Below are 25,252 nucleotides of genomic sequence, written 5' to 3'. Positions count from 1 at the left end.
TAACGTTTTGACCTGTCTCTGACATGCTAGAGATAAAGACATTTGCCCTCATGAGTAGCACAGTTGGTAGAATCGCCGTCCTCCCCACACCGAGTGGAAACCACGACGAGACAGGCTCGTCAATGATGTGAAGAATGTGGTTTTTCTCCCGGAAGTCTGGCTTTTCGCCCAGCAAACAAAATCGACCTCAGAACCCACTCAATTTACAGGCAGTATATAGGGAGCAAAAAAGGCCTTAGTCGCTGATGCTCCTAAAACCTTATTACAACGCAAAGACATTGCCATGCATCTAGCATAATACTACATACATACTTTAGTCAGCGCGAGATATAAGCCCATGGTCTTACTACGATATGTACATGGTTATGCATATGCGATCGGCGAAAAAGCTGTACGGAGAAAATTGCATTCCAACTTTCCTGAACATTTTGATGAAGCATTAAATGATAAACTGAATATTGCCAATCAAGCGAGCTGCAGGAGTTTCAGTACAATTTATAAAAGGAATTCGAGGTAAAAGGTCCAAGTTTCGTATCGACCAAGAAACAAAAAAAAAAAAAACATACAAGTTATGTGGGCCAATTTGATTACAATCTCATAAGATGAACAATCAAAACAAAGTGGAAAGAATTAATACTTGCGAAAACGAAGTACAGTATTTACAGGAGATGAAACGGATAAGAATATATGAAATAAGGTTTATGTTTCAAAAATCTCTAGTTAAAGTCATTTCTGTTTTATTTCTATCTTTAAAAGTGCAATTACAGGTGTTCCACGCCAGCGAAAAGGAATAGCGTTTCTGTTCTCCTTCTCCGTAGGTGTCGGAGAAGAACAGCTGATTTGGTCATGTGCCGAGAGGTTGGAACTACACCGCGCGGGAGCAGTAACTTCGGATCATATGACGCGGTAATTTTAAGACATTGTTCAAGGGGGAGGGAAGTGCGACATCGGCAAATACATAAAGTTTATAAAAACCTTTCGCATTCTTTTCGATCCTCTGTTCTGCACAATGTTTGGAGTCAAGACATGATGGTGCCTTGTTAAGAGCTGTCCATACTTTTTGTGAAAATGAGAATTCTGACAACACTGAAGGAGACAATGCAGTTTAACAGTCCCAGCAAATCTTCACGTCTCTGTTGAGCCAGTGAAAATTGGGTCTGGGGCATGAGCATAGTAGTGAAGCAATAGAGCTATGCTTTAAAATATGCATGCTGACCATGGTCATATTTACTATTTCAAATTAACATGTGATGATCTGATACCATAGTTCATCATATTTGCATTCTTCACGTGGTAGTTTATATTTTTGACGGCGTATTATGGCCTATGTGGCATTAAACACAATGAATTCAACCGTCTGCTTGCCTATAGTGCCACGGCTCGTAGTTGTTGGGTTTTCAGGCAATTTTATATTTGGCTAGATTTATTGAGCCTTCCCAAATTTCATTCAAATCAAACCAATACGGATAATTATTTTTATACAATATCACACAGGCCATATATGTGATTTTATACAATATCACACGATATATGGATAGCCATCCATATATCATATATTGCAGCTGAAGCACAAAGGATATGATTTTTACCATGCACTGATTGGAGGAAGGAATGGGAATATGGTGAATGTGCAGAAAAACGAAATGCTTGGTTTGTATCTAAGCTGGTTTATTTATTATTATTTTTTTTGCCCCTTTTTTTGTAATCATGAATTATTGAATGTTTGTTAATGCGCCAGAAATGTAGCGCACATTAACTAGTTTTAGCCAAAGGTCTGTATTGGCATTTGTTTAATACACAGTACAGCAATGGGAAAACGAGGCTGATGTTATAAGACATGCCATCTACTAGAACTAGACCAGAGGTTCCCAAACTTTCTCGGTTCACGGCGCCCCTAGGCCAAAAGAAATACTTAACACAGTGGTTTTCAACCTTTTAATATATACCTATATAATAATTTTATTTTTTATATAGATATACTAAATAAAGATCAATTATAGATCATCACAAAATTAAAAAGATACGGTACAATATCCATTGTACCGTATCCTTTATATTGTACCCTTTTTATAATGAAATAAATATATAAATTTAAAAATAATAATAATAACTTTAAATAACTTAAACCCAAATTACACGGCACCCCAAGAATGTTGTTGCGGCACCCCGGTTGAAAACCACTGAACTAGATAGTGATTGTACCTCGAGTACTGCCGTCAAGTTTCATTGGAAAATGTCACCATTTCAGAACGCAGTCTGAGCTGAACTGCACGTTCCTGTTGTCTGCGTTGTGGAGGGACAGTGGAACAAAGTAAATACTGTGTAAAGTTTTTGTTTGACGGCGAAGTGCCACAGAAACGTTTCAAATGATGGAGCAAGTGTATGGAGAGAATTTTCTCCTGCACTTGTGTTCCAGTTGGCTAAACATTTTGCCCTTGGAAGAGAATCGCTGGAAGATAACAATCGATCCCAGCAAAAACTATTCGAACGCCAGAGTTCATTGAAAAGGTGTGGGTTATTATTAACAATGACCGATATGCAACGCTCCGAACGATTTAAGATCTATGATTTCGGCGCCTCCGTAGTCAGGTTTGAAGGAGCAGCAGTGCGTAGCACACGCTTGATCAGACAGGGGTTCGAGCCCGTCACCACCAAATACGGAGGATGCGGAAATGTCAGGGAATGACCACCGCATATCCCGGAGCAATATGGCCTTAGTTGCTAATGCTCCTAAAAACCAAATAACAACAACATCTGTGATTTCGGAAGATAAGAAACCATTCAAATAACCCAGGATTTGAAGAAAACGAAAGTGAGCGGTTTGTTCCATATTGGTTAACAGACAGTCAACAACAGGCGCGAGTTGAACATTGCAGAGAACCCACTGGAGCTGCTGAAAGCAAACCTGACTTCCTGATTTCAATTGTTACTGGTGAAGAGACATTTTCAGTGTGACAAGGTGTGGAGTGGAAATCAGAAAACTCCTAAATTGCAAAAAAGTTCAAGAAAGAAATGTCAAAAATCAAAACCATTCTCATCACTTTCTATGATAGCAAGGGAATTGTGGCCAAAGTGTTACTGCTGCCTATTATGTGGACGTTTGTTCCAGAGAATCCGCCGTATGTGGCCTTAGTATCAAGAAGATGGCAGTTGGTTCCTCTGGGCTGGCTCATTGGTAGCTTTTGGCTATAAAAAAAAAAAAAAATGTCTGTCGCACCCATCGTATTCACCAGACTGAGCCCAGAGCAACTTCTTCTTGTTCCGAAGCACCACTGTTATTTCCATGACGTCGACACTTTCAAACAGCTGTGACGAAAACATTGAACAGTACCAGTCACCAGTACCAGCCTTCCACCAGTTAGTTTGTGTTTGCTCCATCAGTGTGCGTGTATGATCGAGGTCAATTTGAATAAACCAGTTATTTTACTCATACGGGGGGGGGTCATTTTTTTATAGCATCAGTCTCGTTTTTCAATTGCTGTGTATATATAGATTCATCTCATACACGTAATTTTAAGGAATCGAAAATGGAGTTAATGCTATGCTCACCGAAGAATACATCGCACTATCAACTTGAAAAATGGTAGTGTCGAAGACAAGCTGTCATAGACACCAGCACCTGTAGTGTGCGTGAAGCACTGCTCCGGGATAAGGAAAAGTCGACTGATCTGATTAATCAAGGTTCCAGCTCCATCAGGCTGATAAGCAGGTGCATGTTTGATGACAGGCAACTAACTAAATTGCGTGGTTGAATGAAAACAGGCCAGTGGGGATGTTTTCATGGATATCATTGCCAGTTGTAGAAGGGTTCTAGGATCATCGACTGAGGCCATATTGCTTCGTGTTCTGTGGTTGATTTTCTGTTATGAACGGTATGAAAAACTACGCTACCTTCACCTGAGAGCAAGTCGTGAAAAGGGCTCATAAATTCCTCACGTCATCGACGGAACTCTTGTCTTTTTTCCACCTAGTGTGGAGAGGATGGCAGTTGTCAAGGATACCTGAGGAACTTTCGCGGTCTTGTGGAGTTGATGCCACGACTAGAGGTAGCCAAACACGCTCTTTGATAGGTAGTAATAATGTTTCGGCTCATGAGTGTATTAGATTATTACTGGCATGATGGTGTGATGTGTCACTGTTTTAACTGAATATGTTTACATGCATATATATCTGCTAAAAGTTAACAAAGATCTGGCTTCCAGGTGTATGACAGTACATGCGTTGGCGCTTGTGAAAACCATTGTGGAATGTCGCCGTTCCCCCCAAAAAATTTCTGAGTATGCCTTTGAACTTCATTCATGGCCATATCTCGTTTTCATAACCTTATCCCAGCCAGAATGCATCAGTTCTGGCAACATTTGCATTTATTAGAACGTCAACCTTCGAGGGTATAACTTAGTCGTCAAGTAGTCACCAAGAGATAAAAACATTTTTTCTTCAGGCATATACTCACCAAACGCTGTTTATGAACGGAGTAATAATGGGCTTCAGAAATATTGTGAGCAAGTCTGTTGAGAGACATCTTAATTTATATCCATAAATTTGTGGATATAAATTAAGATGTCTCTTATATGCTGTCTGAAGAATTTGTTTATCAACGCTGGGTGCGACAGTACACATCCCTGATTTATACAAATGCTTCTTTCAAATTAGGCGAAATAAATATAATAATGAATTTTTAAAAACTAATTTCTCATGTGATAATGAAATGGATGGTAGTTCTTTTACTTTTTAAATTAATTATGTCCAGAATTTCATTTCCTCTTGTTCTTTATTGCTCCTTTCGTTTTCACTATGAAATCAAACACATATGAAGGTTTACACTACTCCACCAATGTTGGAAACTTCAGGCAAGTGAAAGCCATCTGGTGCAGACATGCTTTAATCTCTCTCTCCAATGAAGATTTAGGCCTTCAATCTCATGTTTGATTAATAACGGCTTTTGTTTAAAAAAAAAAAAAAAAAAAAAAAAAAAAAATTCCCCAGATTTGTGTCATTTATATTGTTTAACTGCCAGCTTAAATACATGATGGCAGTAATTATTTCTGTAACTATGCATACGCTTCTTGTTTCTAATGCTGGCGAAGAGCTGCCTATCATTGGATAAATTTTAGAAAAGTCAAAAAGCCCACAGTCGAGAAACAAAATAGAGGATGAACAGCATGATATCCTACACCTAACAAATTTATTTTCGTGATTTCTTTTTGCAAAAATTATTCTGGAATTTATTAATATTCCTACTTTTGTTGGCTCGAACTACAAAGATTATCGTGTATCAACTAAATAGATAGCTGTATAACATGCAAAATTATATTACTAAAAGTGTTTAATAGTAAAAACTTTCATACTCAGGTAATTGAGGAGTTTATTCGTGAACTATGTGCAAGAAGTAATTTAATCCGGTCCGTCATTTCTAAGCCAGTTCCTCTCTGAATAAAAACTGATTGGTAACGCCGTGACTCTGTCGTACTCCAAACTTCATGTACTCCATCGTACTCCATATCCGATCGTATAATGGGTTCACCGTTTGAAAGGTCCGGTTTCAAGATCCAGTTGAAGGCGGAAAAAAATCCGCACAGAAACAGATGCCTATACATCCAGAGAACAAACAAATACCTATATAATATGATTGACATCGGTTCTAATAATAATTCTAATACCAATAATTTCACTGTAATGACTCAGGTTAAAAAGAATAATTTACGTAAACCAGAATGGATTTATTGTATTTCCGATAAGTTAGAAAGTAACGTAGTGAGCAATCACCTTTTCCCGAGTTCCAGAGCTAAGGTTTGGGAGACGTTCGCCGAGCTATGGCATGCCCGGTACAGCACGAGCTTGACGCTTCGAACAACCTAAATTCAAATCTTGCGGTTCCTTTGGAATTTATTATTATTTTTTTCTCAGCTTTATTCCCCTCTGCGAGGTCGCGATTTTACACCTACACTTATTTCCGTGAAGAATATGTGCAAATGTTGCGTCGTGTTCAGCTTGCCCATAAGTTTGAAAGTCAAATAAACTCCTTTGTTTCTTAGCCTAAAAATACAGCATTACTTTACGTTGGAAGAAAGCAAATTGCCTGGGAGGATACGGGTTTGAAATTTTTAATTTGGTTGGGAGCTGCATAACATAATTAAATACATAAATCGAGAGAAGTGCCTTGTACTTCTTTATTCTTAGTAAGAAGGAAATAAAAACGTGGCTCACGTATTTTGTTATTAATGTAGCTATATTTATGCGCAATACTGTGAAAACGATTTTTTTTTTTTTTTTTTTTCTGACAAATATAGAAAAATTCCGCTTCCTCGCCTCATTTAGCCATTATAATACCAATGTGAGCTCGATGGATAGAATTTGTTTGAATAGGTAAATTTATTCAACTTTCATTAAAAGAAGCGAACCAACGTTTTTAAAAAGCTAAAGAAAACCATCATCTGTAGGTTTGCTAAATTATTACAGAAATTAAACATGTATTGAACAGCATTTTGCTAATGTGCAAATGGTTTTGGACCTGAACGATTGTTAATAACAAACCTTTCCTTCGAGTTGGCATGAGAAATCCATCTTCCCCAATTTTCTTGATACGCTTGAATGGTAAGTGTTAAGAGCTAACGCATACTTATTATTTTTGAATGATTACACTTTACTTATTTAGACCACTAAATTTTCAACGATTTTGATTCATTTAAAGTAATCGTATAAATCTGCCTTATTTTCTTATGTATGTCGCAAGGATGATCATCAGCAACTTGCCGATGATCCTTATTCAATCATATATACACCTAATACACCTCAAAACTGTATGAACTTAGGGTACCATAAATTAAAAGCTAGGCCAAGATAAAAAAAAAAGTTATATCATAACCATTTAACAAAGCAAATAAATTTTCTGTTTATACTCCGGGACGACCATACGGCCAGGAGTTCACAAAATAGAATACAAGAAACATCACTATATTTAGCAGACACAAGCTTGAACCTCGTGTACTTATGCACCCTTGGGCTGGCCACTTGGCTTCTGTCACTAATCATCCGTTAAGTTAAAAAAAAAAAAACCGTCAACATTGTCTTTCCCCATCATGATCACACCATTTAACCTTTCTTTTAAGTTGGCATGACAAATGCCATCTGAAATGATATTGATAAAGTAGGGCAAGTTACTCAAGAGAAACCTTTCGACCTTTGTGTCACACAGTCCCTCTAAAACTAAATGTTTATTGAATTATTGATTCTCTAGAAAAATGTATTTTCTTAAGTTACATCTCCATGCAAAATTCTTGAATCTGTTACATTTCTTGATCCTGAATCTGTTACAAGACCTTGATTACTTCCTGGAAGATTTCAAGTTCTAGTGTATACGAATAATGTAGAAATCTTTTCAGGGATTCCACTATTGTCTGTTAACCGAAATACGCGACTGTTATCTCTGTCTATCCAAGTGAATAGCCTAATAAATCTTGTATTACAATCTCTGAGTCGTGTAACTTTGATTAGTCTGAATTTATCAAAAGGGAGATTTCAGGACCTTAATAATTGCAGTTCTGTTCTTTAATTTTGGTCGTCCTGAAGAAAGAAAAAAATAATAGATATCGCATCTTTGAAAACTGTTATCACCGTAATCAATTTTTATGGTCATGAAGATAGTATTCTGGACGAAACAAAGCGCAGTTTTGTAATGGGAAATCTGGTTAAGTATTTTGAAAGAGTCACTCATGAGCTGTATACAAAAATGATTTGTACTTCGGCAAAGCATTTGCCTCTGTACTTTACGAGAGGTTGTTGGATATTACTCTTCAGATCGGAGCGGGGTTAGAAAGGGGTCATTCGGGGATAGGCGTTGCTGTCGTTGACATTGTGAACTAGATGCACTGAAGCAATTCACCTGCAACCAACGGCTAATGGATACGAGAATTCTGTGCCGATTGAAAGACTAAGAAATCTTTGAGTTTTACTAAAATAAATAAATAAATTTTCTGTTTATACTCCAGGACGACCAAACGGTCAGAGGAGTTAACAAGATAGACAGAATACAAGAAACAGCACCGTATTCAGTAGTCACGGGCTTGAACCCCGGTCACTCAAGGCACGTGTACTTATGCACCCGCGCGCCTGACCACTAGGCTACGGCGGCCTACTAACAATAATAGTGAAATGAAACCAGATAAACAATAAGTGTTTTGACATTCCAATATTTCATAATCGTGACACGTTAAAAAACTGTATTTCATGAAAATAGCAGGTTGCTATTAATTTAAAAAACAAATGTACTTTAGAAGAAAATGGTATTTTAAACGGTGATGCATTTATATTGTTTCTGCTACAAGTCGTTGCAATCACAAATGCGTAATTTACTAGAACGAAAGTGCCGTGTGGCTGAAGAAGTTTAGAATTTACTTCATAATGAACCCTGTCATTTTCAAAATAAGTTCTACGGAATGTAAGCCAAATTATTCAAAGTGAAAAATCAATTGCAAATTACTGACGTAATGAGTCATTACTGCATTGCATTTAGAGAAATATCCAGGGTCATCAAACTGGACTATGACTGCATAATGGACCAGCTGTGAAATATTGTTTTCAGAATTCGAATATATTTTTTTTCTTTCTTACAGCTTGAAAGAGACTGAATACACGCCTAGTTTATCGACGATAGGGGAAGAAAAAAGCCCCACTACAAGTCTCAATACAGTACTTACAATAAGGAAGCATTGACTAGAGGCCTCAGTAACGTAGTGCGTCTAGTCCTGCGCTTGCAGAGTGGAACAATCTGGGAATCCTCGAGGTTCGTGGAGAATTTTTTCTCAGCCTTTTCCGCTCTGTATCGAGTTAGTCGATCTCGGACCGAGGGAGGTCCCCCCCCCCCATCACAGCCCCTAGTACAGATACCTACTTTGGTGAAGAATATATGCAAACGTTGTGTCGCGTGCCCGTAAGTTTGAAAGCCAAATTAACTCACTTCCTCTTGATGGAATAAAAAATTACTTAATAATTGGCACAAGGTACACCATTATTTTAGAAGGATATATCTTTTATTTTATAATAAAAGAAAGTGCATTGCTTGCCTCGGAGAAAATATTTTTGAATTATTTATTGATTGACAGTTGCATAATATAATTAGACACAGAGAAAAGTTATTTTTAAACCACATAAGTGCTCATGTTCTTAATAAGGAATTCGTAAAACACGGGGCTCGTATTTTTTAATTAACAGTTAAGAGAAACAGTAATCCCAAAAAAACTTATTCACTTGGTGGAGTTCAACTGAATCCAGTACTGGAGGAAAGGGACTTGGGTGTTACGATACGGTCAGACATGAAATTCTCTGAGCATTGTAAACAGGTTGCAAGGAAGGCCCATGGTGTCCTATCGATGATCTATCGAACTTTTGCAAGTAGAGATAGGGACGTGATAATCCCATTATATAAGGCTTATGTTAGACCACACTTGGAATACTGTGTTCAAGTATGGCGACCGCACCTAAAGAAAGACATCGAGCTTCTTGAAAGGGTGCAAAGAAGGGTAACTCGCCTGGTGAGATCGGCAAAAGGGCGTCCTTATGAAGAAAGACTTCGAATATGTGGGTTGCAGAGTTTGGAAACTAGACACCTTAGAGGAGATTTGATTGAGGTGTTTAAGGCTCTGAGAGGCATCAGTAAAATGAATGAGGACGAAATTTTCAAGATTATAAATGATGCTAGAATTAGGGGACATAAATTCAAGTTACGGGGGGAAATGTTTAGATTGGACTGCAGGAAGTTTTATTTTAGCCAGCGAGTTATAAATTACTGGAATAAGTTGCCTTCATGGGTGGTAGAGGCCGACAGTTTGGGGAAATTCGAAGGTCATCTGGATAGTACTTTCGGGTAAGGGAAGCGCATACGATGATAGGTTTAATTTCCTTTTTATTTATATTTTATTTTATTTATACAAATATTTTTATTTGTATAAATTTATATATTTATACAAATATATATTTTTTTATTTATTAATTATTATTATTTATTTATTTTTTTGGCTGGTGCAGCATAAGCCATAGGCTTTCTTGCACCATGCGGCGGTTACTAATACTAATACTAAATCTGAACTAATACTGGCCGAAATGAAAAAGTGTCTTGAAGAATAAATTTTTTTGACACTTCGTTACGTCATTTAGCTACTTTATAATACTACTGTGAAACTGATTAATAGAACATTTCGAAGGTTTAGTGTCAAACAACGTCATAGAATTGTATCTGTCTAGTACTTGACAAGTTAGCTAGGACTATAAGCACATTTCCGGTAAACCAAGAAAATTTCGAATGACTTCTTGGTTAATTACAAAATGATTTTGAATTCATTTCATCGAGACTAAACCCTCGATTTGTGGATGTGCATTTCTTTGAATAGATGATCTGCTACCTTAAAAGGTTTTGGACACGATAACATTTATATACTTTAAGTTACGAGTTTTGCGAGTAAAACAGATTACCCCGAGAGAAGTGATCTCCACCGCTTATAAAAAACTGAAGATGTCCGATATTGGACAGTAGCTTGCTAATGCAGACAACGGGTTTTGGCCTATGTTCCTGCGGTAGATATCCTCTGAAACAAAGGCATTTTGCAGAATACAAATCTTTTTAATTGATATATTGTCATCATCAAAAAGTGATTACTTTCTCTAAGATATTAAGTGCTCATCGAAATCTGTTAATAATGTTGTTATTGTCACTTTTGTTAACGGTTCGAAATGCAAGACCATTAGCCGTCAAAGTTCTAGTATTCCAGTGGAAACAGCATGGTCTTATAGAGAAAATCTGGTTAGATATTTTTGGAGTATATTTTTCTTTTGACAGGTGTAGATGAAGTCCGCTTCATTTTGCCACTTCTAATACTAATGTGAGGCACATTAATATACACGTTTGTGAATTGCTTTGCATAGACCTTAAAGATCACTTTGAACACGAATAGCTGGCGTATTAAGCTACTCGAACTGACCTGACGTATGATTTATTTAAAATTTGTTCCCTTGAAGAAGTGATGCACAGTAGGAAAATATTGTCCCATAGTTTTACACCGACCTCAACGAGATTCCTTATACATCAACAATCCGAAACAGAGAATGCCATATCTTCCAAATTTCATCGTCATCAGGTCTCTTTCTTAATCGTTTTCAAAGACCTTAACGATTTCACGTTCTCATGTATGCGAATGACAATGATATTGTTTATTTCTTTTGTCGAAGGCTTGAGATGAAGACCGCCACCTTTGCTTATCCCAGAAAGAGGAGAGAAATATTGCAATTGTAACTAGTGTAAGAAAACTTCATATTACTTTCGTTGAATTTATCAAAGAGATTCATGCCATTAAATTATAGTTCTGCGCTTTAATGGATTTTGGCTGTCCTACAGAAAAAAAAATCAGTATACATCAAACTTCATAAAGTCATTTAAAAAGACATAACACACAGAGCTGTTTTATAAAGAGTTGAGTTGTATTTCCGATACTATTCTTTAACAAGTCAAGATATTAGAGAAGACTTATATTTCGGGAAAATAAATTGTTATTCACTTCAAAATCTTGTATTTCAACTGCAAGTACATTACACTCATTTAAAGAAGTCCTTCTCTCATTAGTAAATTAGAGTTAACATTAATGAATATTCTTTCTTAGTAATGGTATACTGAAAAGAGTTCGAGTAACTGTATAACCGTCTTCTTCTTCTATTACTACGAAGTAATATTTGCGGAATATAAGTTGAAATGATTTATGTAACGTGATTATTGCGCTCGCTCAGGTCGCTTGGTTTATTCAACTACACGAACTTGCATCACCTTAAAGTAATGGAAGACAAATAGCGACACTAAGCGTAGTTAGGACAGAGGCCTCGGTAGCGTAGTGCGTATAGTACTGCGCTTGCAGAGTGAAACAACCTGGGATCAAATCTCCTCGAGATTCGCGGAGATTTTTTCTCAGCTTTTTCCACTCTGTATCGAGTTAGTCGATCTCGGACCGAGGTCGTGAGGGGGGATTTTCCCCCCTCACAGCCCCAAATCGGCCTTAGTACACACACAATTACATACCCCTACACCTACTTCCGTGAAGAATATATGCAAATGTTGTATCGCGTGCCTGCCCGTAAGTTTGAAAGCCAAATTAACTAACTTCCTCTTCATGGAATAAAAAATTCCTTCGCCACAAAGTACACCTTTATTTTAGCAAGTATTGTTATTTAAAGCACATTGCTTGCCTAGGAGAATATAGTTTTGAACTGTTTATTCGGTTGACAGTTGAATAATAGAATTAGATGCATAAACAGAGAAAAGTAATGTTTTTTTATTTTTTTCTGAGTCAATAAAAACCGAGGCTCACATTTTTTTATTTAATAGTTGGATCAATACTCGGTGAAATGAAAAGTGTCTTGAAGTGAGTGTAACTTATTTGACACTTTCTTGCTGCTTTCTATAATACTAACGTGAAACTGATTAATCAAGATAACATTTACATATTTTAAATTACTCGTATTGCAAAGAAAACAAATTATTTTACATTCATTCCAACGAAAACTGAAGATATTCAATTTGTTCTGCTTAATTAATATACTTGACAGTATCTTGGTAATGCAGACATGTTGCCGCGGTGGTAGATAATGACAAAGGAGATTCTTTTACAGAATTCATATAATAAAAGAAATTTTGCAGAATACTAAACCTTTTGAATTTGCTGCATTATATTTAATTGGTAATGTCATAATCATTTCTTTATCAAAGGTCTTGGATTACGTTCTCATCGAAATCAATCAATTCTAATAGTAATGTTGCTATTGTCAATTCTATTGTATATTCACTGTTTCAAATTCAAGACCATTAGCTTTCTCATCTCCGAAAAAACAGAAGAATATCTCAACAGTCACTAAACTCAGGAATATTTACAGAGTTTTATGCGATATGGTTCAACCAGCACATCAAACTGAAAACTTTCTTATCTTGACTAATTCAAGGTAGTGGATTTTGGCAGAACTACAGAAAAAAACAAGTCAGTAGTATCGCATCTATGTAAACATTTATCAAAGTTCTAGTATTGTGGAAGAAATAATAGCGCAGTCTTGTAGCTATTTTGAAAGAGTCACTCATATAGCTTTAGTATCTTGAAGTTTTGACAGGTGCAGGAAAAGTCTATATTACAGGTATTGCATAAAATCGTTTAACACCGACCTTGAATTAAAAATACATGTTCCATCCAAAACGGAGTATCTTATCATTTCTCGGTCGTAATCTTTATCACAGACCTTGAAGATTTCACATTCTCATGTTTGAAATTGAAATCTTTTAAATCAATCAATTCTATTACTACTGTTTATCCTCAGAAAGGGGAGAGAAGTATTACATTCTTTCATTTGTGCAACTTTGAATTTATCGAAGAGAATATTTTAAGATATTCTATGCCATTAAATTACACTTTTGGTCGTCCTAAAGATTTTAATTTAGAATCTTTTAAGATTCTAAATTAAAATCAGTAGACATCGCACTTTAGGAACATTGTCGCCGAGTATCAAATTTCATGAAGTCATGATATTCTGGAGAACACAGACCCGTTTTATAAAGAGTTGTACGTAGGATGTAATTTAGACTTAGAATGAAGAGCTTGATAGACCAAAATTTCAGATACTATTCTTTAACAAGTAAACTTGTATTTCGGGAAAATGACAAATTTCAACTGCAGGTACGTTACCGATTTAAAGAAGTCATTCTTTCTTAGTAATAGTATACTGAAAAGAGTTCATGTTACTGTATGACCGTCTTCTACTGAAATACTATTTGCGGTATATAAGCCAAATTTTCTTTATAAGTTAAAATCATTTATATAATGTCAGAAATTAAACAAACGTGATTATTGCGCTCATAAGATTTTAAACTTGCACCGTAGAACATGGATTATGAAACTAATTTGTTGCAAACCATTCGACGAAAACGAATTGCGTGGGAGGATGTAGTTTTGAAATGTTTATATCGGTCACAGTTCCATAACATACATAAACAGAGGAAGCAGCATTTATTTCATTTCTTAATTAAGAAACAGGACTCACATACTTCGTTATTAATAGTTAAAATCTGGAGCGATACGGCTTTTTTTTTTTTTACAGATGCAAAAAAAGTCCGTTCTAATACTAACGTGAGCCTGATTAAGAACGTTGCAGCTGCGAAGTTTTTTATAGTCTATCTGCTGCCTTAAAAGTCACTTTGAACACGCATAACATTTTAAGCTACTCGAACTATATTGCGAGGAAAACAGGTTACTTTTATATTTATTGCACCGAAAGAAGGGATCTACAACGTTTTTAAAAAATTAAAAATTATCGTCCTATAATTTTGCTAATTAATTTTCATATATTGAACAAAACGGTTTCGGACCTGAGACACACCACATTCTTGGATGACATGAAAATCCTTTAAACCAATCAATTCTATTTCTAATGCTGGTATTGTCTCTTTTGTGAACGGGTCGAAATGCAAGACCATTACCTTTGCTTATCCCAGAAAAGGTTGGAAAAAAAAATATCGCAAGAGTCACTAGCATTCAGAAATCTTGAGATTACATTCTTCGATCATGCAACTTTCAATTTAACAAAAGGAATACTTACAGATTCAAGAACGTTAACATTGCAGTTCTGCGCTGTAATGGATTTCAGACATCGCACCTTTGAAAATCATATTATCACCGACTATCAAACTTTAAAAGGTTATCTTTAATAGAAATGACATTCAGGAGATAACTGCGCGATTTTGTAAACAGAATCATTCATAATTTGGAATTCGGATAGTGTTCATTAACAAGTCACAATTAAGAAAATATCTATGTTCACTTATAAACACATACTCTTGAAGTAAGGATTCATTTAAAGAAGTTCGAGTTACTTTGTAATGACCTGACCGTCTTATACTGAAATAATTCTTTACAAGTGAAAATCAATTGTATTTTGCGATGTCATATCAAACTTAAATAAAGGTCATTAGAGCAATAGGCGTTCGCTTGGTTTGCTCAATTACAGAAACTTAAATAATGGACAGTCACACTCTTCAAAGTGAAATTCCAGCGATTTGTTTGGAGTGTAACTGAACTTGCACGTCTAGTTTATCGACGATAGGATTTGGAGAGAGAAAAAAATTACGATGATATCTCTCAACAGCGACAATAAGCGTAGTTAAGGTAGAGGCCTCGGTAGCGTAGTGCGTATAGTACTGCGCTTGCAGAGTGGAACAACCTGGGATCAAATCTCCTCGAGGTTCGTGGAGATTTTTTCTCAGCTTTTTCCACTCTGTATCGAGTTAGTCGATCTCGGACCGAGGTCGTGAGGGGGGTTTTTCCCCCCTCACAGCCCCAAATCGGCCTTAGTACACACACAATTACAGACCCCTACACCTACTTCCCTGAAGAATATATGCAAATGAAGTGCCGGTAAGTTTGAAAGCCAAATTAACTAACTTCCTCTTCATGAGAATAAAAAATTACTAATAATCGCCACAAAGTACAACACTATCTTATTATTTTACATTAAAAGAAAGCAAATATAATTAGATACATAAACATGGAAAAGTTCTCTATTCTTAATTAATAGTTAAAATCTGGACTTTTATGCAATACTGGCTAAAATGTCTTGAAATATAACGTATTTGACACTTTCTCGCGTCGTTTAGCCATTCTATAATACTACTGTGAAACTGATTAATAGAACATTTCGATGGTTTAGTGACAAATAACAATGTCTTCAGTACTTTACTAATTTTGAAAGAGTCACTCATGTATCTTGTCCGCTTCTTTGCGTCATTTAGGCATTTTTAATACTGATGTGAGGCTCATTGATTTGTGGCTGCGAATTTCTTTGCATAGACGATCTGCAACCTTTTGAATAACAGGCGTTCATTAAGCTACTCGAACTGACGTGTTCAGTTATTTTAAATCTGTTCCATTGAATAAGTGATACACAGTAGGAAATTAATGTCTTATAGTTTTACACCGACCTGAACGAGATTCCTTTAATCAAAAATACATATCCTCCAAATTTCATTATGTCTCATCTTTAATCAAAGACCTTGAAGATTTCACGTTCTCATGTATGCGAATGACATTGAAATATTTTAAATGAATCAGTTCATTTCTTTTGTCGACGGTTTGAAATGCAAGACTGTTACCTTTGCTTATCTCACAAAGGGAAGAGAAGTACTGCAACAATATTTTGGGTAAGAAAACTTGGTATTACATTATTTCAATGGCGCAACTTTGAGATTCTATGCCAAAAAATTACAGTTCTGCTCATTTTATTCGTATTACAGAAAAAATCAGTAGACGTCGCCGCCGAATATCAAAAGTCATGACATCCTGGAGAGCTTCGTTTTGAAAGAGTTATGTAGGATATAATTTAGACTTAAGTGAAGTGCTTGATAGTCCGATATTTCAAGAAAATAACAAATTTCTATTCACTTCAACTGCAGGTACGTTACATTCCTTTAAAGAGTCTTGTTAGTAAATTTCAGTTAACATTAACGAACATTCTTTCTTAGTAATAGTATGTATGCTGAAAAGAGTTCGAGTTAGTGTATGACCGTCTTCTACTAAAATAATATTTGCGGAATATAAGCCAGATTTTCTTTATAAGTTAAATTATTTATGTAATGTCAGAAATTAAACAAACGTGATTATTGCGCACAGAAGATCGCTTGGTTTATTCGGCTACAAATGAACAGTAACACTAAATATGCCAGTGATTTGTCTTGAAGTGACAAATAGGGATAACAGAAAAAAACCTCTATCCTAACAATAAGCATGCTTAGGATAGAGGCCTCGGTAGCGTAGTGCGTATAGTATTGCGCTTGCAGAGTTGAACAACCTGGGATCAAATCTCCTCGAGGTTCGTGGAGATTTTTTCTCAGTTTTTCCGCTCTGTATCGAGTTAGTCGGTCTCGGACCGAGGTCGTGAGGGGGGTGTTTTCCCCCCTCAAATCGACCTTAGTACACACACAATTACAGACCCCTACACCTATTTCCATAAAGAATATATGCAAATGAAGTGCCGGTAAGTTTGAAAGCCAAATTAACTCACTTCCTCTTGATGGAATAAAAAATTCCTTCGCCACAAACTACAATGTTACTTTACATTAAAAGATAAGCAAATTTTCCTAGGAGAAAACAGTTGAACTATTTATTTAGTTGCATAATATAATTAGATAGATAAACATGGAAAAGTACTTTTTAAGCTCTTTTATTCTTAATAAAAAAAATCTCACATATTTTTTAATTAATAGTTAAAATCTGGATCAATACTGACTGAAAAGTTCTTGAAGTATAACGTATTTGAAACTTCCTTCCCCGCGTCATTTAGCCATTCTATAATACTGATTAAAAGAACATTTGTGGCTGTGGATTTCTTTGAATAGATAACGTGCTACCTTAAAAGTCGTACACTGTATTAAGTTACTCGAACGTATTGCAACGAAAACAGATTATTTTAAATTCATTCCAAAGCTTATGCGCAATTAATATACTGGAGAGTATCTTGCTAATGCAGCAACGGTTTTAGACATATGTTCCAGCGATGGTAGATAAAGGAGATTCATTTATTAAAAATAAAAGAAATTTTGCAGAATATCAAATCTTTTGAGTTTATTGCATTATATTTAGTTGATAACGTCGTCATCATTATTTCTTTATCAAATTTTGACTACTTCCTGAGAGATATTACGTTTTCATCAAAATCTTTTTAAACAATCAATTCTATTGTCACTTATGTTTACGGTTTGAAATGCAAGATCATCATCTCCAAGAAACAGAAGAATATCTCAACAGTCTTCGATATCGAAAGGTATATTTATACGATACGGTTCAACGAGCACATAAAACTGAAAACTTTCTTATCTTGACTAATTCAAGATAATGGTCGTCCTTCAGGAAAAAAAAAAGTCAATAGATATCGCATCTGTGAAAATATATTTATCAAAGTTCTAGTACTCTGGAAGAAACACAGCGCAGTATTGCTTTGAAAAATTCACTCATGTAGCTTTAGTATCTTGAAATATATCTTTTGACGGGTGTAGAAAAAGTCCGTTTGTAATAACTAACGTGAGGCTCATTAGCAGAACGTTGGTGACTGAAAATTTCTTTGCATAGACGATCTTCTACATTAAAGATCATTTTCAACATGAATAACACATGCACATTAAGCTACCTGAACTGATGTACTGCGAGAAAACACATTATTTGTAAAATTGTTTTACACCGACCTCAACGAGATACCTTAATTAAAAATAAAGGTCTCATCCGAAACGGAGTATGCCATATTTCATTATTAATATGTATCACATTCTCATGTTTGCGGATGACATTGTTTAAAAGATTTCAATCAGTTCTATTAGTACAGCCACTATTGTTTATTTCGTTCCAGAAAGGGGAGAGAATTATTGCAACAGTAACTAGAGTAAGAAAACTTGGTATTACATTCTTTGATTAGTCTGAATTCATCAGAGATTCTATGCTAATAGATTTTGGTAGTCCTACAGACAATAATCAGTAGTAGAGAGACTTGGAATGTTGTCCGGTCAAACCTCAAAGTCATTTAAAAAGAGGTGACATTCTGGTGAACACAGCGCCGATTGATAAAAGAGATTACACGTTTTGAAAGAGTTGAGTGAACTGCTTGATAGTCCAATATTTCGGATACTATTCTTTAAGAAGTAAAAGATACAGAGAAGACTTCTCGTGCTGATTCAACTGTAGGCACGTTGTTGCATTTATGTGAGGCTCAGGATTTATTTAAAGAAGTCAATCTCTTATTAGTGAATATTCTTTCTTAGTAATAGAATACTGAAAGGAGTTCGAGTTACTGTATGACCGTCTTCTATTGAAATCATATTTGTGGAATATAAGTCCGAATTGAACAAATCGTGATTATTGAAGGTCGCTTGGTTTACTTAAATATTCCAGTGATTTTGTCTTGACGGGAGAAAAAACATCGACTACGTATCTCTCAACAGCGCCAATAAGCGTTGTTAAGGTAGAGGCCTCGGTAGCGTAGTGCGTATAGTACTGCGCTTGCAAAGTGAAACAACCTGGGATCAAATCTCCTGGAGGTTCGTGGAGATTTTTTCTCAGCTTTTTCCACTCTGTATCGAGTTAGTCGATCTCGGACCGAGGTCGTGAGGGGGGTTTTTCCCCCCTCACAGCCCCAAATCGGCCTTAGTACACACACAATTACAGACCCCTACACCTACTTCCATAAAGAATATATGCAAATGAAGTGCCGGTAAGTTTGAAAGCCAAATTAACTAACTTCCTCTTCATGAGAATAAAAAATTACTAATAATCGCCACAAAGTACAGCATTATCTTAGAAGGACATATTATTATTTTACGTTAAAAGAAAGCAAATTTGCCTAGGAGAAACTCGTTTTGCATAACATAATTAGATACACAGCCCAAAATCGGCCTTAGTACACACAAAATTACAGACACCTACACTTACTTCCATGAAAAATATATACAAATGTTTTTAGGAGGATTAGCTATTCGATTTAAAAACTAACATTGCTGGCACATGTACCATTTGTATAAATTTTAAATTACGCGACCGTGCGTCAAATAATTAATTACTGCAGACACGATTTTAAAATCGTGTCTGCAGTAATTAATTATTTGACGCGTAATTTAAAATTTTCCTAACTTCACAATCACCAATGCAGCTTATATGCTTACTAACAGGATATGTACATTTGAAATGTACTGCTCACTCCAATGTTTTTCTTAAAAATGCGATATTATCGCACTGTGAACACACACACACTATGGGAAGTCCAGCTGAGAACACCTACTGCGTTCGCGTGGAGTCGTATCACGCCGGGTGCAAGCGGTCACGGCGAAAGGTAGCCTAACACTTTACTTTTAGGCAGGTAGTCATAATAATTCATTGGCTCATGAGTGTAAGCTTGCTTCTCTGCATCATTTGCCTAGTGTTTTTTTTTTTCTTGCTGGCTCCTTGGTATGGGCAACCGGGGAGCGGGATTGTTGGCACCCACTGGTATTGTGCTACAGCAAAACCAGACCCATGTAATTCAACATACTTTTCCAGGCCCGCTTTGTAGAGACTACACATTCACAAGTTTTCAAGGTGGAGTTGGGCTTATGCCATCCTGATTAAACAACATACTTACACACTACTAATACCACCCACGTTTATTATTTATTTATTGATTTTATGAAGATGTAAGGTACTCAGTTGAGAGAGAGGGAGAGTCCGATTTGAACTTATATGATCTGGGTGCAGCCTTTATTTTAATTAATATATATATAAAGTACTTTTTTTATATACCAACCCGGAAAGGGAAGTAATAATAAAATATTTTAGAAAATGTTTCATATTAACGATTGATCCGATTTTTAAACAAGGACCATCTTGAGAAGTAATAATATTTTATTTTCAGTATGTTTTTCTCCTCAGTCACTTATCGTAATAAGCTTTAGGATTATTATGCCTCCCCGAAATATCTAAGAAACAATTTCAGCTGGACCTGTATACGGTATTTGAAGTCCGACGTGCAATCTTGCACAAATCTGTAATAGTGCAACAATTTAATATAAAAGTACTGTACAAGGACATTCACGAACAATCTGTCTCTCATTTTGATAATCATACGCAATTCCTACAAAACCATATCTTTGTCAATACTGTATATCTCCACAGTGTAAGGTTACACTTCGACACGCTCATCCAAAACCGCATAAGTAAAAATATGAACATCAAAGCCAAATTTCGAGCAAATATCAAGATTCACTGCAACCAGACAAATCAACAATTTCATGGTTATTTACTCGTTTTTGTAAAAAAAAGATTAGTTCATAAAATAATAATATATACACAAAAGAATATGATGAAAAGATTCAGTGTATGTGTTCAAGAAGTTTGACATTTTCAGTGTATATTATAAATTATTTGAGTTTCGCAAATTTAAATTGCTTATACTGCTTGTCACTTACCTATAACGATTCCCTTATTATGGGGGGGGGGAGTGTAAAGCATATAACTTGACTTGCGCTCACTGTTCGTGCGGTCCACGGTACCACAGTTGTAGTGTGCTTGTTCGCCGAGTAAGAGGGCCTGCGTTCGAATCCAGCGAAAGGTATTCAAGAAGTTTTCCTGCCTCCTTCCACTCGGTGCTGAGTTCGATCTCAGGTCTTGGAGTGAGGTTCACCCCTGTTCCCCCTCACAGACCTAAAATCGACCGTAGAACACACACACACACACGAGGTTATAGACAACTACACTTCGCGTATCTTGAAATTTCAATGCCCCGTTTTTGGGGTGTTGAACTTTCAAGGTTCTCTCCTACGGGAGCTACCTCCGCCAAAAGAGGTAGTTCCTTGCTCACCCTAGAAAATCTTTAACTAGTTTATTAATCTTAAACATTTGTTTGAATCATCGAATATGATGAAAAGATGGATGTTTACAACATTTATTTTTACAATTACTATCATAGTTGTTTTAATTACATAATCTGATAGTAAAAGAAGTAACTCATTTTAATTACTGATATTTGGGTTGTGCTTTTTCTAATTAATTTGACCAGCTCTGCTTTCCTCCTTCTGCTATACTTTTTTTTTTTTTAATGGTATTCATGCATTCATGGCTTCTGTGACTACTGCTTTAAAAATATTCCACAATTCTAATGTATTCATTCTCTCTCTCTCTCTCTCTGTGTGCTAACTGCTCTGTTGGTAGAGGGCATGTAGCGCGGTAAACCCCTATCCAGAAATTAAACCGATGTTTTTATCTTTACGAATTGCAATGTTACAGGATACAAATGCTTACCCAGTATAAATGCTTAACTGAAAATAACAAAATTTGAACAGGCGCAATATAGCCGAAGGAGCTACAAACTACAAAAAAAAAAAAAAAACCTACTAAAACTACAAACAATATAAATACTTACATGCTGAGAATGAATTTAAAAAGGTTATGGAGGAGGGAAAGATTGATAGTAACCTACAAACTGATTTGTTGATCGATTTTCATATATTTGTGGTGTCATTAAGTTGCATTAAACAGATAGACTCCGTTAAAAAGGATGATGCGGATAAGAAAATTAGTTTTTTTTTTTTACGTACTTTATTTTCTATCTCCTAGATTTTAATAAGGACTGAAAGAAACACATTTCGCTGTGATTAATATAATAAGCAAATAGTATAATTTATATATTTAGTAAACTGATAATAACAAAAGTGCTTTCACGTGTCTGCGAAATGTATACATGTGCACATATTTGCATTCTTTTCTGTGCATCCGTCATATTGCTCATTCATTCCTCCAATCAGCGCAGGACAACAAACAATATCCACTGCTTCAGCTATAATATATGCTATGTGGATAGCCTAGGTGATATGTATTTAAAAAAAAAATAATAATAAGTTCCGAATTTTGTTCATCTGATTTTAATGGAATTCGGGGTGGCTCAAATATTTCTAAAAGAGCCGAATATAAAATTTCAAGAAAATCGATCCACCGGAAGTGGAGTTTTTACATGCGTACGAACGGATGTGAGAACAAAAACAATAACTTAGGTTAGTATTTTATAGTCTAATCACCTATATACCTGTAGAGTTCACTCGATCGATCCATACTCATCTCTGTTTTCTTTTAATTTCATGTGTTTATTCCTGCCTTCCACTTCATTCCCTTTAATTTCAGAAAAGAAGAACCTCAAATTCCAAAAACAGTGATCAAATTAATCACTGTTTTTCCGATCATCGCATTGCAGCCTTTTTCCTCCGAGAGTCCGTATTTATAAGGAAATGCTATTTTTATAGTGTGTTTGTTTTGAAGACACTGCAGTACTGTATATACCTTGGCATAAAATAAATTATAAAGGACATATATAAATAAATTCTATCCTTTGTCTTCATTTCTATACTGTTTTTAGAGTTGACGTTAAGCAGCAACTTTTAAAATCAATTATGAAAAAACAGGAAAAGAATATTTGTTTGAATTAATATTATGAATCCAAAATATGTAAAGCACATTCTCTAATTAAAGACTGTAAAAAAGAGATCTCTGACAGAAATAAATATAAACAGGTGATAATAATGTTGTTGGATTTTAAATGCATTAATGACTTGGACCACATTGTGTATTATGTCTACGAAATGTAACATGTGCTCACGAGCTGATCAGCATGCGCCGGCTGAAAAACTAGGAATAACTCATGAAAAAAAAAAAAAAAAGAAAGAAAGAAACTACACTACTCCCTCCAGCTGATTACAGTCCCCTTTGAAGGTGCCTTTAAAAATTCCTCTAGTCTCTAACAGGACCCGAACTCAGACATCTCTAAAGTTGCGAAATCACTATACTATCGCGGAAGATAATAATAACTAGGGGGGCTTCGCCCCCTTGCTCGCTTTTGATAAAATAAAATACTTACAGAAGCTTTCGACACTGTGTGTGTCTGTTCCTCAGCTCTGAAAAATAAATACGATTACATATGGAAATCACGAGTGGTCATGCTATTTAAACAAAGCGCGTGCACGAGGTTTATCTAGCATGACCACCTTAAACAGATGCTTGTTTTACTGTGATAAAACAGAAGTTTGTTTTAACATAACAAAACAAGCTTCTGTTACGTATTTTAGTATTTATTACGTATTACCACATAACCTGCATCCCTCTTATCCTAGTGGCTGAATAAATATCACTAGAAAGATATTCTATACGCCTATGAATTCTTGCGAATTACAAGTTCATGCTATTTTTTAGCTGTAAGACCGTGATTAAACTCATCCGGGTTTTAGTTAGTATGTCATGCCAATCGCGTCCCTTGCCTTCACCAAGGAAGCCACTTGTTGATTCAGAGTTTATCCTAGTCGGTCGACGAATCCTTTACGCGCAAGACTCGCTACAGTGTAATAACCCGCTCACAATTACAACCAAGCAATCTACGTACAGTGAATAGATTCCTATCATGCAACACCGAATGCGCAGTCGCCAAGGAGCATGTCATGTGACGTCCCAGCCATGCACATACCACTCCATAAGTGGAGTTGGTAAAATTGCGCAGATCTGTGCTTCTCTTTTTCTCTGGTCACTAATTGGGTGCATTATTATTATTTCTGATTTTCTTCTCTGGGAAGCGAGAAGTAGCCTTAAAGTGTGCCCTGAACGAGCAACATAATGGAGCATCGCTCCATAGCGGTCATCCTTTGATGAATCCTGAATCAGGTGCGGATTCCCTGCAAGACCCGTACCGCCATGATCATTAAGGTCGGAGGCAGATATGCCTAAGGTCTGGAGATAAGAGGCAGGGTTCCAAACTCCTCTGTGTGATATGGTAGCAGTTGATACAACCGGGTTGAACCTGTTGGATTTCTGATTTGCTCTTTGAGATTACTGTTGGTATCATAGTATCTTGCTTTTAGTCTATGGGATACATCTAGGTGGTGGCCATTTCCTACAACCTACGCATCAATAATATGAGCGCTCTGTGCATTAAAGCACACAATGTCAAGTTTCGGTTTGATAATGCGGTTCCTTCAGCACGATCCATGCCTTTGTCATAGTCGGTTCTCTAATATACTGACTATGGCACCATGCCTCTTAACCCACATACCTCTTAGCCCACCTGGCTACGGAAGCGCCTAGGTGGGAAGGAGCAGCAGTGAGTAGCACACGCTTCTTGATTAGACCGGGGTTCGAGCCCGTCACCACCAAATACTGAGGATGCGGAAAGGTCAGGGAATGATCACCGCATATTCCCGGAGCAATATGGCCTTAGTTGCTAATTCTCCTAAAAACCAAATAACATAACATAACCTGTAGTGCTGAAACGCACAAAATCCCGCACCCACCAGACTGCGGGAACGACTATTGTCGCCGCCTGTGCATATGAGCAACCATTTCATATTCAGGATTTTATTAGTTTCAGATTAAATCATCCTCTGTCAGATTTCAGGTGAGATGATTATGGAAAACAAAATGTTCTTGTTTATATTCCGGCACGACCACAAGGTCACAGAAGTTTACAATTAATTATTTTTATAGCGATTATAATCATCAACGATATTAAGTCCCTCGAGCTTGAACAGCAGCCCGCTTATGGAGCGTGTGGTACTGTACTCTCGATCCTGACAAATCGGTTGTCACATCTAGCAACTTCGACTGGGGGGAGAGGGAACAGACAGTCAGTCACCCAGACCAGTTGGAGGGACACACTGTGCCAGTGAGGCTGACTATTATTGTGTCTCGAT

At 36.3% G+C, this 25,252-nt stretch overlaps 1 protein-coding gene across 1 annotated transcript in view; it reads right to left on the bottom strand.

Moving 5' to 3' along the window:
• Positions 1 to 25,252, bottom strand: part of LOC150077413 (uncharacterized) — a 166,626-nt gene that overhangs the window by 19,578 nt on the left and 121,796 nt on the right. The gene's annotated exons all lie outside the window — the stretch shown is intronic.

Source organism: Mastigoproctus giganteus, chromosome 12, assembly GCF_048544385.1.
Source record: "Mastigoproctus giganteus isolate SK-2022 chromosome 12, ASM4854438v1, whole genome shotgun sequence".
Taxonomy (NCBI): domain Eukaryota; kingdom Metazoa; phylum Arthropoda; class Arachnida; order Uropygi; family Thelyphonidae; genus Mastigoproctus; species Mastigoproctus giganteus.
The sequence above is the reverse complement of the archived record's forward strand: the minus strand, read 5'-3'. Positions and strand labels throughout refer to the sequence as shown.